This window comes from Carcharodon carcharias, chromosome 18 (assembly GCF_017639515.1).
Source record: "Carcharodon carcharias isolate sCarCar2 chromosome 18, sCarCar2.pri, whole genome shotgun sequence".
Lineage (NCBI taxonomy): Eukaryota > Metazoa > Chordata > Chondrichthyes > Lamniformes > Lamnidae > Carcharodon > Carcharodon carcharias.
In genome coordinates, this window is record NC_054484.1 from 31,798,216 (window position 1) to 31,814,311 (window position 16,096).

General features: G+C 42.1%; 1 long non-coding RNA gene across 1 annotated transcript in view; it reads right to left on the reverse strand.

Annotated features, from left to right (window-relative positions):
* LOC121290782 overlaps window positions 1-16,096 on the reverse strand; it is a 122,808-nt gene that overhangs the window by 70,219 nt on the left and 36,493 nt on the right. The gene's annotated exons all lie outside the window — the stretch shown is intronic.

Here is a 16,096-nt window from a genome sequence, read left to right on the forward strand (position 1 = left end):
GAAAGATGCTGAAGGCTATGGATGAACTGTAAGACTCATAAGTTCAAATGTAAAATTCATTGGAAGAGAAAGTACGGATGCATGTGGATAAAGCTATAAAGTGCTATTAATTGTAAATTATTGTACAAGCAATGCTTTTGTTAGAGTACTGCATGTAGTTTTGAATGCTTCAGTATAGAAAGCCATTGAGACTATATATATTTATTCATATGAATTCACACACGGAATTATAGCATAAGGAAAAAATTGACACACTGGGAATATTTTCACGAGAGCAGAGAAATCTAAGAGGTGATTTAATAATGGGTTTTAAAATTATGAATCTAGCAAAAGACCTGCCACAGACACCAGCACTCCTCCTCCATCATCTTCTTCAACTTCGTCTTCGTTGTCTTCTTCCCAGTATTGTTCAATAGAGTATGGTGTGTTACTGAAGAGACAAACAGATGCTCCAGGTAACTCCTGTCATCAGTTGTCATCCCAGACCTCAGTGTTTCCTCATCATGTATACAATGGACATGTCACTGCCAAGCTTTTTTTTTTGTATTTCAAAATGCTGTGCCACATCCCAAGCTTACTGATTATTAGCTGCTTAATCAAGGTGAATGGTTTTGGTAAATATGTGCCAAATATGAAGCCCCCATCCACAGTGTTCAGAAATAGATTGGCATTCTCCTTCCACTCTCCTTGTAATAATTGTCCCTTTTTGTCACAAATTCACTTCATATTGTGGTTAGTCCTGGATCCTTACATGGGTTAGTGAAATGTCTCCAACCTCTAAGCCATGAAGGAGAACTACAGCTTTTGTAGCCCGAGAAAATCAATTGAAAACTGCTTTGCAATGTTATTTTTACATTACAATGTCATACCAAGGGAAATTTGATTTTGATTTCCGCTGACATTTTTTCACACAGTATTATGAAGCATTTTAATTCCTTCACAGTGAATCTGCTGGAGGGAAGGACAGCTGGAGCCCAATCCCAGAAGTCAGCAATCACTTTGTGTGAAGGCAGTGAATACTTAACTGCAACTTATAAAAGGACATAGAGGATATTCATTGCCAGCAATATGAAGTGATAAATATCTCCAACAGTGAACTTGACTGGATAACTCATGTGTTACCAAACATTGGTTGATAGCAGGTACCTCGCCAATATTACATCCATGATGCATTCTATTTATAAAACCAGTGGTAGTTTAAAAAGAGACTTTTAATAAATATTTTGTAGATTTTTCTTTAATTGACCAAGGAAAATGGGTTGCACTGCTTTGTAACGCTCCTTTGTTCTGACAATGTCAAAGCTGGTGTTCAAACACATTTGGTAAATTGCACTATCGGGGACTAGCTGTTAATCCGTCACAAGAAAGGCTATTATGCACGTCTGTATGAGACCTTGCCTATTTGTTCTCCTTTGCATTAATACACCAGAATAAGGCTTGCAATCTCAACATGATAAAATTTCCTCCATCTTGCCACCTTAAGTATTGTCCTGTACCACAAAGAATAACTGCAATCAGAAGCCGTGCATTTGGAGATGGAGTTCATCTTTTTAAATTATTACGTTAAGAAAATTAAAAACGACGTACTAGTTTACTTATAATTCTTACCAGTCTGTCCCACTCCTCTCTGCAAAATTAATACTTCATTGAAATTGGTTAACTCAGCATAGGCCTTGGATTGAATTTGGGACCTTCCTGGTTTGTGTGGCTCAGAGACAGATCTTGGTGTCAAGATGATTAAGAAGAAACAGTTTTGTTATTAATAAAGGAAAAGACTTAGCCCAGCGATTTCTGTCAACATTCGACAAGGGTTCATTAGATTCATTAAGTTTTTATTTCAGCCGCAATGGCGGGTTTTGGCTCTGTATTGTCCTATTCCTGGCGCGTCCTGCATCATTAGTAACACATTCCCGGGAAACATGCTGGGTCATTGGCAGGGCAGCCTCCGATTCGCCCGCCCTGACGTCACCTCAGGCCTTCAGTAATCTGGACGCCATATTTAAAGGGCACCCCGGCAGAGAGCTAGCTGCTGCAAAGTCATGGCTGCCAAAGAGAGGGAACATACTGCCCCCAAATTTAGCGACACCTTCCTCAGGTGCCCACTGGATGCAGTGGAGGCCCGCTGTGAAGTCCTCTACCCCCCACTCTGACTGAAGACCATCAAGCAAGGTAACAAGTCCAGCATGGAGGTGGTGGCAGTGGTGGCCAGTGCCAGCACACTGCAAAAGAGGATAACCACTTAGTGCCAAAGAGGATGAATGATCTCCTCCATTCCGCCAGGGTAAGTCACTTTTCTCATAACTCTCAATTCATACACTCACAGATCCATCACACATCTACAGGGGTCTCATTCACTGCCAGTTCAAGGGCCATCACCATTCACTGTCTCACACACACCTTCACCTGCTCTGCGGATTGTGTCCATATCTCATCAATGGCACCACTCACCACCCACACATGCCAGGCATCCTTCTCACCTGGCCTGACAGGCGTCCTGCTTACACTCTCACCATCTGTCTTCATGCAGGACAAGCTGGCGCACAACAAAAGGGAGAGGTCACAGACCAGTGGAGGAATGCTCAACCTCACGGTCCTCACTGGAAAATAGAGTCATCCAGCTGCCCAATCACGACCTGGACCGTTCCTGTGCTGACGGCGAGATCGGCAGTGCTCAAACAAGTGAGAATCCAGCCGTGCAACATCCATCAGACAACCATGCTGTGAGGGAGTTGTCCTGTTGCGCAGTCCCCTGCCGTGCAATAATCATCTTTCCTTGCTTTCGCAGACACATCTGGGAAACAGCCGAAGGAGTCCATGACCCAAGCCCTTGACTCAAACTCTGAAGACACCTTGGAAGAAGAAACTGATGACATCCTAATTGAAGACCCATCACAGTGCTCACGCAAACCCCACGTCCTGGGGCCATCCACCCAGGTGACTCCAGGAGTGTCCGGCCCATCTGAATCCCCTCTTCCTGTGACCCCAGCAGCTCCAGCTCCACAGGCCAAGGAAGATACCACTGCCACACAGCAGAATCCGAAGGCAGGCCAGGGCCCTCCAGGTCGCGACCCTCCAGAGGACGACCGACAGGGTAGAGCAGTCAGCGGGCTGCCTCCACCTCCGCTTTGTATGTCAGAGGAGCACCAAGACGCAGCAGCAGGGTTATGATGGTTAAGAAGGTGTAGTTGCACAGCCTGGGTGGGGGGGGTTAATCGCTTGTACTTAATGTTAACTATTGTAAATAAACTCCCAAAGATGACCCCTTGCCTAGGGTTCCTTGATCTGATGAGTACTGTTTGTATCACTCAGAGGTCAAACCTCGATTCCTGCACAAGATAAAGGCAGGTGTCCAGGGCCCCTTCCCTATGCAGTGTGCAACCTTCAGACCAAAGTGATGGTCCAGCCTCACAATCCCTGCACACATTACTGATGCCTGCATCTCGATGGTGCTTGTTATTGCTGCCAGAATGTCGTGGGCAGGCATCACAGAGTTCCGTCATTCTTTCTGTGTGCTCTCAGCACCTTTGAGGTGGAGCTGGCCTCCATCTCTTCAGCATGTGTGACCAGTGTCACTGTGCTCCTGAATGCGTTAGGTGCTGAAGGCTGACAAAGGATCAGGTGCATTTTAAGTTTCATGGCTGTGTCTCCATTATATGATTCTGATCACAGAGCACAATCGAGTTGCCATTAGCCACACAGAAGTCAGACATTGACAGAGCCAATGTGAAGATCTATGGAGTGTTCTCACTGCATGTTGTCATTGCTTCTGGAATCTAGCAACTATTAAGGCCTCCACTGCGTCTCCATGACATGAACCTGAGCACTGAGGGTATGTGCGCTGCCATCAGCCACACAGGAGTCAAATGTTCATGGATGCAAGGTGAGGATGTCAGGACTATGCATCTCAACATCATTCTCCATGAATCTTGCGGCTATGAGGACCTCTTGAGCCCACCTGCTGTGACTAGCCGGTGCGATGGCCTCATTGCCAGCATTTGATCATCATAACCCCCTTCGACGCCCTCCTCAGCAGAGGATATGTACAGTTCCTCTCAGGCAGGTCATCCCTCTATTGCAGCGCAAGGTTGTGGAGCTGATGCTGATGTGTGATGCTGATGCACGACACCCTCAGTGGACTGTATTGCAGTGCTCCACTGGACCCTTCGAAGCACGGAACCTCATCTTCAAGATGCCTATCATTTGCTTCACTAAAGTGCCCCGTTATATCGTCTCTCTCTTGCTGTCTGACATCATCGCATGGGTGTCATCAGCCTCATCCTCTGTGAGTAGCCCTTGTCCCCAAGGAGCCAATCCTGCAGCCTCTCTAGGCCCTGGAAGACGTCAGGGATCTGAGACTTGCTAAAGATGCAGGAGTCATGGACACTCCTGGAGATTCGTGCACAGATCTGTAGGATGGGTTTGTGACACAGCAGCTGAACATTCAGCGAGCGGAAGCCTTTGCTGTTGACGTAGTTGACTACTTGTTCCCACGGAGATCTAAACACCATGAGAGTGCAGCGAATGGCACCCTGGATCTGTGGAATACCTGAGATCTGCGCAAATCTCTCTCCACGGATGCTGCCTGACCTGCTGAGTATTTGCAGCATTTTCTCTTTTGCTTTCAGATTTCGAACATTTGCAGCATTTTGCTTGGTCGTAAGTTCAAACCTTACTAGCCCTAAACTCCTGTTCTTGATGAGGAATAAGTACAAACTTTGTAAAGCAGACAGTCATTATAGCCAAAGAAATGTAACATCTGATCAATTCCACACTTTGCAACAGTGCAGGTCCTACAGATCACAGCACCAACTTAACACTGTCAATTGCTGTCAGCCCAGTGCAGAAACAAAATTTCCCTGTCGATTAAACATTACCAACACCTGAATTTGCTCACATGTCTGTAGGTTGAAATTAAATGTGATCTCAAAAGAGTGAATTAATTCAACAAACCACTTAATGCAGTCAACCACATCAATACTGAACCAAATTCTGCTTGTTTCTCATTAGAGTCAAATCCCTGCTGCACTCATAGCTTTAATTGTTTTGAAGGAAGTATCACAAGGGCAACCTTTATTTTTAATTTGCTAAACGTAGTTCTGATTCATTGCTTTCCGGCTAACATTCTTAGAAGATAATGTCAATAAACTGATATTTGAAAGTGAGTGTGCTTGTGCTTTGCTGGCCTTAAAATAGAAATAATAGTAATTGGAGCAGGGAGCAGCAGAAAGCTTGGATTACAAATAGGTATAGCGAAGGAGCCTAGTGAATGAAAACCACTGTACAAACCACACACTGTAGCTGCATTAGAATGTTACTCAATCACAAAACCTGCTATTGATCTATCAAAATTGCTGCTGTTGTTAATCAGAAGGAACAAGAGAGCAATAGGAAATAAAATTTTCAAAGTATTTGTGAAAATCAATACATACATGGACTGAACCTAATGACAATAGCAAATCAAAAGTAGCTACTAGATTTTACAAAGTCTTTAGCACTTCAGCAAGTGGCAAAACAGTCGAGGGTGCGCAAAACTCCTCGCTACTGCCCCACAGAATTCATAGCTTCAGCCAGAGCAATGTCCAAACCCCTTAAAACCACAATACATCTAGATAGAATTGAAATCATTCTCTCAGTGTGGTTTTTCCTGCTGTGTGTCTGACTGTTGAATTTTCTTTCATGTTTTATTAATTTATTTCTCTTTTGTAAATAGCATTAGTTTGTATAGAGCTTCCCTGGGCTTTGCCATAGTACTGTTCCCAGGAATGTTTTCACAATTGCAAACTATTTGCCTTCACTGCAATTCTGCCATCAGTCAGGGTAGAAAGGGAATGATTTGGGGATAGAAGCTTTCATTTTGTTCAGTTCTCTCCCTTTTTATATTTCTCCTCATGGTTACCCATGCTGGGACTCAATTGCCTCCTAATCATTTCAATCTCACCAGCTGATCAGAAAAGGAACAGAGGGCTGGCATTGCATAATGCTATTGGTTATGTCTTTGGATGAACTCGGAATGAGTGCCAGACAAAGGAATACCATAAAACATGTTGCTCCCTATTGCAGACCATAATCCATAGGCATGACCTCTTTTTCACCTTCCAAACTTATTATATCCATCAAGAGTACCCATGTGCTCCTCTAACATTATTGGAACACAGAGCCAGAAATAACAAAATCTAATACAGGGGAGGATGGCCTATGGGTATCATGTTTCAGAAAGAGCATCTACCATGGGTGAAATTACATCCTTAGCAGAAGGGATAACACCTCCAGATCAATTCCATTCCATCACAGAGGATGCAGATTTTATCGTATATTAAGGTTTTTGCAACTGGGTGATAAAAATTTCCTATAGGCTCCAGCTAAAGTGAAGGTTAAGCATTCAAAGAGATGAGAGATTTAGAGGCCAGCCCAGTTGATTTTTATTGAGTGAAAATATTTTAATCAAATTATTATTTTAATAACATGTAAATCATTGCTGATGTAGAAACTGGCACCACTAACCTTGTGACGAAGAGGTTTATCATTACATGGTCTTGGAGATGTGATATCTGTAAAGTGATCTCTAACGTCATGGCCCAGGAAAGGGTGCAAGCTTAACATGACTTCACCTTCATGTCAAATTTAAATTTGCAGTGCAAGTCCAGAGATAATGGCCAACCGGACTATGGTTTAGAGGCAATGTGATTCCTAATGCCCGAACAATTTAAGATCAGCTGCACAAAAATCAGAAGATACCGTACACAAACCAGGAACACCACACACACTTAAATACAAGATCTACCATGCATACGTTCACAAACACAAGACAGACAACTACTCAAGATGAAAAATAGACAAAGGGCAGGATTTTTCAGTTGGCGTGCAGGGGCAGGCCGACAGGTAAAATAACACGTGATAAAGTTGGGCGTGCGACCCAACATCATTGTGCAGTCCTGCAATATTTCAGTCAGCGGGCACGCGCTGGAGACAGCTGCATGCCCGCCGATATGTAAACAGCCTATTAAGGGAGTAATTGATGTAATTGTTAACGCTGTCCATCCAACCTTAACGTTGGCAGGTGGGCAAAAAGGCCAAGCGGCCTTTACGTTTTTTAGGAAACCTCATCCATGAGTGGGATGAGGTCTCCTAAAGCTTTTATTAAATAAATGAATAAATAATTCCGACATATAAAAACATGTCCTATCTCATGTGACTGTACACATTTAATTAAATTTTTAAACCACTGATTTAATTATTTAAATAGTGATTCAATCTCCTTCAGTCTGTGCCTCAGGGAGATTGAAGCGTTCTTTTGCGCGCATCCGCGAAAGAGCGCTGGCCCCGACTCTCCCTCCTGCCCCTGCCCGTACAGGTAATGCTGAGCACTACAACTCACATCCTACGCTGGGTGGGCCTTAATTGGCGGCACCGAGCTCATTGCGGGCGGCGATTGGCTCTGTGACCACCACTCCTGCTGGCCCACAGCCTGAAAAATTCAGGCCAAAATCCCTGAGCCCCCAGACATAAAATAATACCCTAGCCTTCCCATTTTACTGACTATTCTCACTCCCAAACCTTCTCCCCAAACTTTATGCTGCTCCAAAACACAAAAACTGAGGAAATTCAACTTTAGCTCATTGAACCGCATGGGCTAAAGAATCAATTGATGCAAAAAGTCTGCTTCCCTATTGTTGGATTTAGGTCAATCATCTCAATGATCAATCATAAAAGCACAATTTCAACTCTGGCTCATTTCAGCTCCTGTGAAGCTAAATTTAGTGTAATCTGGCTTTGTGCATTTAATGTGAGGACCAGACAAAAGGTACTCTCCAGCTGAAACAGGATCTAAATCTGCCTGGAATGTGCCCACTTCCCATTTCAACAGAGACCGGAGGAGAAGCAGCCAACAACCCACTCATGGGAAGAGAATTGATCATTTACATATTATAACATAGTTGCATGGATTCATTTTAATTGTCATGTATCTTTAACCTCAGGCAGCGAGGAGGAATGGGGGTTGAATACAGGGGGTCTTTATAGCACTTCTTGTGAGCCAGGAGGAGCAGGAGTGTTTTCTTCAGGCCCCTACCACCCAACACCCTGGGCACCATCAGTTTCCAATTTCTACCCCCCCCCCCCACCAGCATTGGAATCTTCCAACCACACCCCAGACTACATGACAAATCCCTCCCCTCTCCCCTTTTCAGCCACCAAACATTGACCCCCAAGATCTGTGTACTCCATAATGCAAACACACCCCTCTTTCCCAGCCCTCCACCCCATCCAATGCTAACAACAAGTAGCTTCCCCCCATTCACCTTTGGACACATCTGTGATGGGGAAAGCCGACGGTCTGGACCCCTTCCACCACCGTCCAGAGAGTGGAAACCCGGAATTCTCTCCCAAAAAATGCTGCTGAGTCAGAGTCAATTGAAAATGTCAAGATTACAATTGTTGGATTTTTGTTGTGAAAGCATAATAAGAATTTCAGAACCAAGATACGGAGATCCAAATCTAATTAAATGATGGAATAGGTTTGAAGATCTGAATGCCATTCTCCTGTTCCTAAGGACTAGATTTTAACTCTGTATAAGTGGATGGGTTTTGAGTGAGTTAAAATCTCTCCTGTGTCTCATTTCACAGCAAAGGAATGAAAATGGTGGGGGTAGCAAAGTTGAAACTTGCTTTTAAACATGAGGATATTGTCAGGGATCTTCTAACACTTTTTTTGATACTTATGCATCAAAGTACCTGGGTACAACCAACAAAACAAAATGAAATAAAATCTCATGAGAAGCCACTGAAAAAAGCTTAGTTTGCAAAGTTAAGGCATGGTTCAACTGTAAGAGCTACATTGTCAATGCACAAAAAAAAAATCATGATTGGTATGGTCTGACATACCCACAAAAATAACCTTCCACTTAAGTAAATGAATATTTTTCTTTCACATTGTTTGGAAGACGGAGCTAAAAACTTGACTTTTGTGTCTGGTAAGTGCATTTCCAATACATGTATAACATCATCACACTCACTAGATCCAGATATAAAACATGTGCAATCCAAGGTAAATTCATATGGATGGCAATCTCCTTTTATAAAGCTCACTAATGTTCATTGACCTCTCACAGTTCATAAATTTGAGTGGAAAATTGATCTTGGGGTGAAATGTAGTTGTCTGAAAATAAAAATAGGTTTGCAGATGATGATCCTTCAGAAGTCATAAATTCAATATTTAATGCTCTCCTTTTCACAAGATGATTCATGCACATCCCAAGACAGCAATGACTTTTTCTGTCTGGCCATAAAGCTCTTGTGGTTTTGAATGGGAAGGAAGAAGAGGGTCCTGAGGAGGAAAGCTGTGAGTCTAAAAATTTAGAAGCATTACCATCATAGAGGCAAACAAGAGCAGAGTAGACTCAGTGGGCGGAAGCCACTTCTGAAAAGACAGAAGTTATCAACTGAGCAACCTTGACGATAAGCATTGACACATCAGTCAGAGGGAGCAGGGGTTACGGCCTCCAATGCTTCACCCCACACAGTGAAGACAACAGGAGAGAGGAGGAGGTAAAGATGGGTAGGAAGGTGCAGGGGATCTATCATTCTATACTGAAGCTTATTTTTAGTTATATTGTTTGACTGTACCCGCATGTGCTCAGCAGCAATAATTTTTGCACTACTTCTTACATTCAGTTGAGAGATTAAGTCAGAAATTATTGCTATCAATGCTATTACATGAATGCTTAAAACAATTGTACCAAGTGCCTGTCTGCTATTTTGATGGAGTTGTTAACCAATTTAAACTTCATGTAATGTGAGTGCACTTACTGATCATACCATAGTATCACTGACCATAACTTCTGAGCAATTAATGCTCTGAAAATCTTACAGGGGAGAGTTGTCCTTAAAAGTAAAACATGCTAACAAAGCAATTTTAGTTTAATGTTTCATTCTTGAGAGAGGTCACAGAGTTACGCTGCATAACGTTCTGTGATTAATGCCTCATATTCTGCTCTGATCTAATGTCAAGGGTACCGGAAGAACAAGTATGCTTTGTGATCTCCTCATCCTTACAGAATCAGTTTTATTCACAGTCCCTTTCAATTTATGTTCAGTAAAATAAAAGTAACCATTTGTTTTCAATATGTTAAACCCTGAGAAAAAAGCATCAGTTGTGACAAAGGTTTACAACCCTGATATTTCTGATGCTCCCCTCCACAAGTCCAAGTGGACGGGAACCTCTGTCTGTCCATCCCTGTGGGCACAGACCAGGGTCAAAATGCAAGAGTGATTCAGCAGCACTGTCCAAATCTACTGTTTGGGTCATAGGAACGGCAATGTGCTCTCCAGCAGTGGAAGGAGTGGTCTCAGAAGCACCTGACTCCCATGTTACTGTTAATGGAACAAATGTTACGCTTAGAGAGAATAATCCAGTGCCTTCCAGTATTAATTACCACTTAAATTCTGCCCAAACTTGTTCCCCCTACCACTGGAATTTAATGGGTACTTTGATTGGATGGAATCCCAAATTCCTTGCCTCTCTCAATGGAAATGATCTTTTCCACCCTTTCCAAACCCAATGTGCTGATTTGGAAATGAATTCTGGAAGAATTTTTAATGCAAGTTGTTACAACCATGTGAGGAGGGGTCAAATGGCTCTCTCTTTTGCCCCTCCTTGTTTGATCGCAATAGGTTATTTTTTTTGTTTTGGATAAGGACATCCATGTCAAATCAGTTGGTATTTAACTGTTTACATACTGTGATCATAAAATAACTAGTTGGACAGGCTTTCTTGAGTTTAACAAAGAAAGAAGTTAGTTTTATTGGTAAAAATAATAAAAGTACACTGACTTATGCACACACACACACCAAAGTTCACACACACAAATGCAGGATACAGCGTAGGGGAGGATAAATTTAGCTAAATTATAGTCTGTAAGAAATAAAAGAAGTTCACCATTCATAGCATTGAATGTCAGGCTTCAGGCAGAATCCAGTTGTCTGCTTTCAGTTCTGAGGCAATTTAAAGTGGGAGCTGGTCTTTCTGTCTTCTGGTTGAGGGCGAGCAACTCAAGTCTTAAACCAGTGTCCTCAACTTAAATAAGGACAATTTACAGAGGTATGAAGAAAGAGCTGTCTAAAATGGGCTTGGAAAATAAACTATGGGGGAGGTCAGTGGATGAGCAGTGGCAGATATTTAAACAGATATTTCATAACACTAAGCAAAAATTTATCCCAGTCAAAAAGAAGGACTCGATGAAAAGGATGAACCACCCATGGTTAACAAAGGCGGTCAAGGATAGTATCCAAACAAAAATTAGGACATACAACGTGGTGAAAACTAGTGGTAGGCCAGAGGATTGGGATTTTTTTTTTTAGGAACCAGCAGCAGATAACTAAAAAGCTAATAAAGAGGGAGAAAATTGATTATGAAAGTAAATTGAGAAGAAATATAAAAACAAACAGCAAGAACTTCTATGTGTATATAAAAATAAAGAAAGTAGCTAAAGTAAGCTTGGGACCCTTGGAGGATACAACTGGAGAATTCACAGTGGAGGACACTATAAACATTCCAATGATATCAGATAAATAAGGAGCTAATAGGAGGAAAGATCTTATAACAGTCTCTATCACAAGGGGCAGAGTATTTGACAAACTAATGGGACTAAAAGCAGCCAAGTCATCAGGACCTGATGGCCTGCACCCAAGGGTTTTAAAGGAAGTGGCTGCAGAGATAGTGGAGGCATTGGTCGAAATATTCCGGAACTCACTGGATTCCAGGAGGGTCCCAGTGGATTGGAAAACCATCCCTGTTCAAGAAGGGAGGGAGACAAAGAGCAGGAAACTATAGCCCAGTCAGCCTAACATCTATCATTGGGAAAATGCTAGAGTCCATTATTAAAGAGGAAATAGCAGGACATTCAGAAAAGCTTAACGCAATCAGAAGTCAACATAGATTTGTGAAAGGGAAATCATGTTTGACAAATTTGCTAGAGCTCTTTGAAGATGTAACAAGCAGTGCTGATAAAGGGGAACCAATAGATATAGTGTATTTGGATTTCCAGAAGGCATTCGAAAAGGTGCCACATAAAGGGTTATTGCACAAGATAGGAGCTCACGGTATTGGGGGTAATGTATTAGCATGGACTGAGGATTGGTTAACACACAGAAGACAGAGAGTGGGGATTGATGGATATTTTTTAGGTTGGAAAGACGTAACTAGTGGAATGTCACAAAGATCAGTCCTAGGGCCTCAATTATTTACTATCTACATCAATGAGTTGGAGGAGGGGGCAGAGTGTAATGTATCCAAATTTGTTGATGATACAAAAATAAGTAGAAGGGCATGTTGTGATGAAGACAGAAGGAATCTGCAAGGGGATATATATATATATATATATATATATATATGGACTCGAAATGTCAACTTTGCTCTTCTCCGCCGATGCTGCCAGACCTGCTGAGTTTTTCCAGGTAATTCTGTTTTTGTTTTGAGTAAAAACTTGTTAGAGAGTTTAATGTGGGAAAGTGTGAGGTCATGCACTTTGGTAGGAAAAGACAAAATGCAGACTATTATTTAAATGGAGAGAGACTCCAAAAAAGTGCAGCACAAAGGGATCTGGGTGTTCTTGTGCATGAAACACAAAGTTAGATGCAGGTGCAGCTAGCAATTAAGAAGGCAAATGGAATTTTGGCCTGTATTGCTAGGGTGTTGGAGTATTAAAATAGGGAAGTATTGTTACAACTGTGCAGAGTGTTGGTGAGGCCACACCTGGAGTACTGTGTACAGTTTTGGTCCCTGTATTTAAGAAAGGATATACTGGCATTGAAGACAATTCAAAAGAGATTCACTAGGCTGATTCCTGGGATGAAGGGGTTGACTTATCAAGAACGGCTAAACAAGTTAGGCCTTTATTCATTACAGTTTAGAAGAATGAGGGGTGATCTTATTGAAATGTACAAGATTCTGAGAGGGCTTGACAGGGTACATGTTGAAAAGATATTTCCACTAGTGGAGGAATCTTGAACTCGGGGATATAGTTACAGAATAAGGGGACACTCATTTAAAACTGAGATGTGAAGGAATTTCTTCTCTCAGAGGGTAGTGAATGTTTGGAATTCTCTACCTCAGAGAGTTGTAGAGGCTAGATCACTGAAAGTATTTAAAGAGGAAGTAGGTAGGTTTTTGAAATATCGGGGAGTTTGAGGTCTATGAGGAGCTGGCATGAAAGAGGAGCTGAGGCCTGGAGTAGATCAGCCATGATCTTATTGAATGGTGGGACAGGCTTGAGGGGTCTACTCCTGCTTTTATTTCTTATGCTCTTATGTTCTTATGGAGATGCTGCCCTGGTGTTGAATTCTTCCCTTAAGAAATCTACTGCAGAATGGAGATGAAGTCAAATCAATAGCCATGGTCCAATCTTATTAGAGAGAGTGAGAGAGAGAGGCAGGAGCTCCACTTCGCTCAACTAGTTCCACTCTGCTGAGCAACCCATGTGCTTAAAACCACACAAAGGACTTTTGGGCTGGCCATGTAATCTCTCTCCAATTACCAATAATTAAAACATAATTGTAGATTCCAATTATAACTTGCTTAACTTGTTTGGAGCATTATTTTAAAAAATCAAGGTCTTTTGTCCAAGCAATTAACCTTTGAATGGCTCGTCTTCAGCTGTTGAATACTGTAGGCAATTTCCATAAATACCTTGTCAATAGGGCAGGAAGGAAGGTCTTTTCCCGTCCCTAGGGTTGGGTAGGGTAGGGCGGTCATTGTCCTTTCCGAGTTTTGCAGACTTGCCATCTCCTTTCCATATGGTTGCAATGTACAATGTAAACATATTAATGTAAGTTAGTGTCAGCCATCTTGATGTAAGTTGAAATCACTTTAGTCTGTTTCACAAAATCTCTTTTTAAAAGTCCAATGGCTGTTTCCAACCGATGAATTAACAATCGATATTTGATATAAGCACATCTTCATAACAAAATTGCGCATAAGCCAAGAGTTTCCAGTTTGGGTGCATTTGGTGATCAGGACATAAATTACTATGAGTTGCCCTTGTTTTTCTCATGTTTCTGCTCAAATTCACCTGTGCATATTAGTGAATATAAAAATTCCTAGCACAATCAGTGTTTTAGAAAGTAATTTTGCAATAGGAAAATTTGTTTTAAAATATTCCATGACATATTTAAGAATGTATTACTTGAAATAATTCAAATCCTGCAATTGTTTTCAGTTTTATATGAATATTAATGATCAATAGTATTACTGGTGTGATAAAACTAAAGTGACTTGGTTAGTGGGGGTGGGGGGGGGGTGGTGGTGTCAGTTAGCTCATTATTTAGCTGTTTTGTTTATGGTGCAGAATAACACCAACAGCATGGGTTCAATTCCTGTACTGGCTGAAGTAGTTCTTGGGGCCTACCTCCTTGCCTAGTTCCATAGTGATGTCATGGTATAAACCATGAGTAGCAATGCTTGAACAAGGTGGAGGCTATGTGAAGAGAAAGAGACTTTGTTAGCGCAGTGGCCCAAGCAGAGAATTAAATTCAAGGACACAGGCCAAGGGATTTGTACATTATCCTGTATTTGATAGAGTTGTGAAAACTTCTTAAATAAAACCCAAGGGAAGTCATTTTTGGAGCCCTTAAATATTCCCAGTATCTGCTTGCTTACTGGCATTGTCAAAGTCCTTGGAGCATGTCATGTCACTACATGTTGCAAAGTCATGATGAAAAAAACTCACTTTATTTTACAATTAAATCATTTAAAGGTCAAACTCAGTGGCCAGAATTTTCTCTGAATTACACTAATTACAGTAGCATGCGTGAAAAAAGATGTCTTTCCTGACAGCCGCAAGGGTAAGTTTTTGCGCCGTACTGTCTGCTTCCCACCTCATTAATTTTGCAGGCACAGGAAACACACCACGTTACTGGCAGGCTGCCTCTGAATCACCCACCACACAGTTACCTCACCGTTTCCTCACTCCGAATGCCATATCTAAACTGTACTCCAGATTGGTGCTATTGAACTGTTTTATCTCACCCTTAAAATCCATGTTTTGTATGTCTTACATGTGTGTGTGTGTTTGCGTATAGGGGTTAAGAAGGGGAAAGTTTAAGTCATAGATTTAAAAGTTGGCAGTTTGTATTTCTTTCTTTTGCCACTGGTTAAAGACAGTTTGTTTAATAAACAGTTATTTACTTTTTAAGTTTACAAACTTGGTGTTTGTATTCTGTTAACCTAAATTCAACAGTTATGTAGAATTGGGCAATTTGGAGGTCTAATCAAACTTTTCACACTTGACTCAGCTCGAGGAGCAGTGGGGCTTGTATTACAGCACACTATCCCCAGTGAATCGTGACACAACATCCTGGGGGTTAATATTGATCAGAAACTGAACTGGACTAGCCATATAAATACTGTGACTACAAGAGCAGGTCAGAGGCTAGGAATCCTGCAGCAAATAACTCACCTGCTGCCTCCCCAAAGCCTGTCCATGATCTACAAGGCACAAGTCAGGAGTGTGATGGAATACTCTCCACGTGCCTGTATAAGTGCAGCTCCAACAACACTCTAGAAGCTTGACACCATCCAGGACAAAGCAGCCCACTTGACTGGCCCCCCATCCACAAACATTCTCTTCCTCCACCACCAATGCACAGTGGCAGCAGTGTGTACCATCTATAAGATGCACTGCAGGAACTCACCAAGCCTCCTTAGACAGCATCTTCCAAAGCCATGACCACTCCCATCTGGAAGGACAAGAGCAGCAGACAGATGGGAATACCACCACCTAGAAGATCCCCTCTAAGCCATGCACCATCCTCCCTTGGAAATATGTCGCCGTTCCTTCACTTGTGCTGGGTCAAGACCCTGGAACTCCATCCCTAATAGCACTGTGGATGTACCTACACCACATGGGCTGCAACAATTCAAGAAGGCAGCTCACCACCACCTTCTCAAGGGAAATTATGAATGGCAATAACTTCTGACCTAGCTGGCGACGCCAACTTCCCGTGAATGAATAAAAAAGAACTCACAAGGCCATCACACATTCACTGGAATCTCACTCACTGCCAGCTCAAGGGACATCGCCACTCACCCTCACACACACACTCA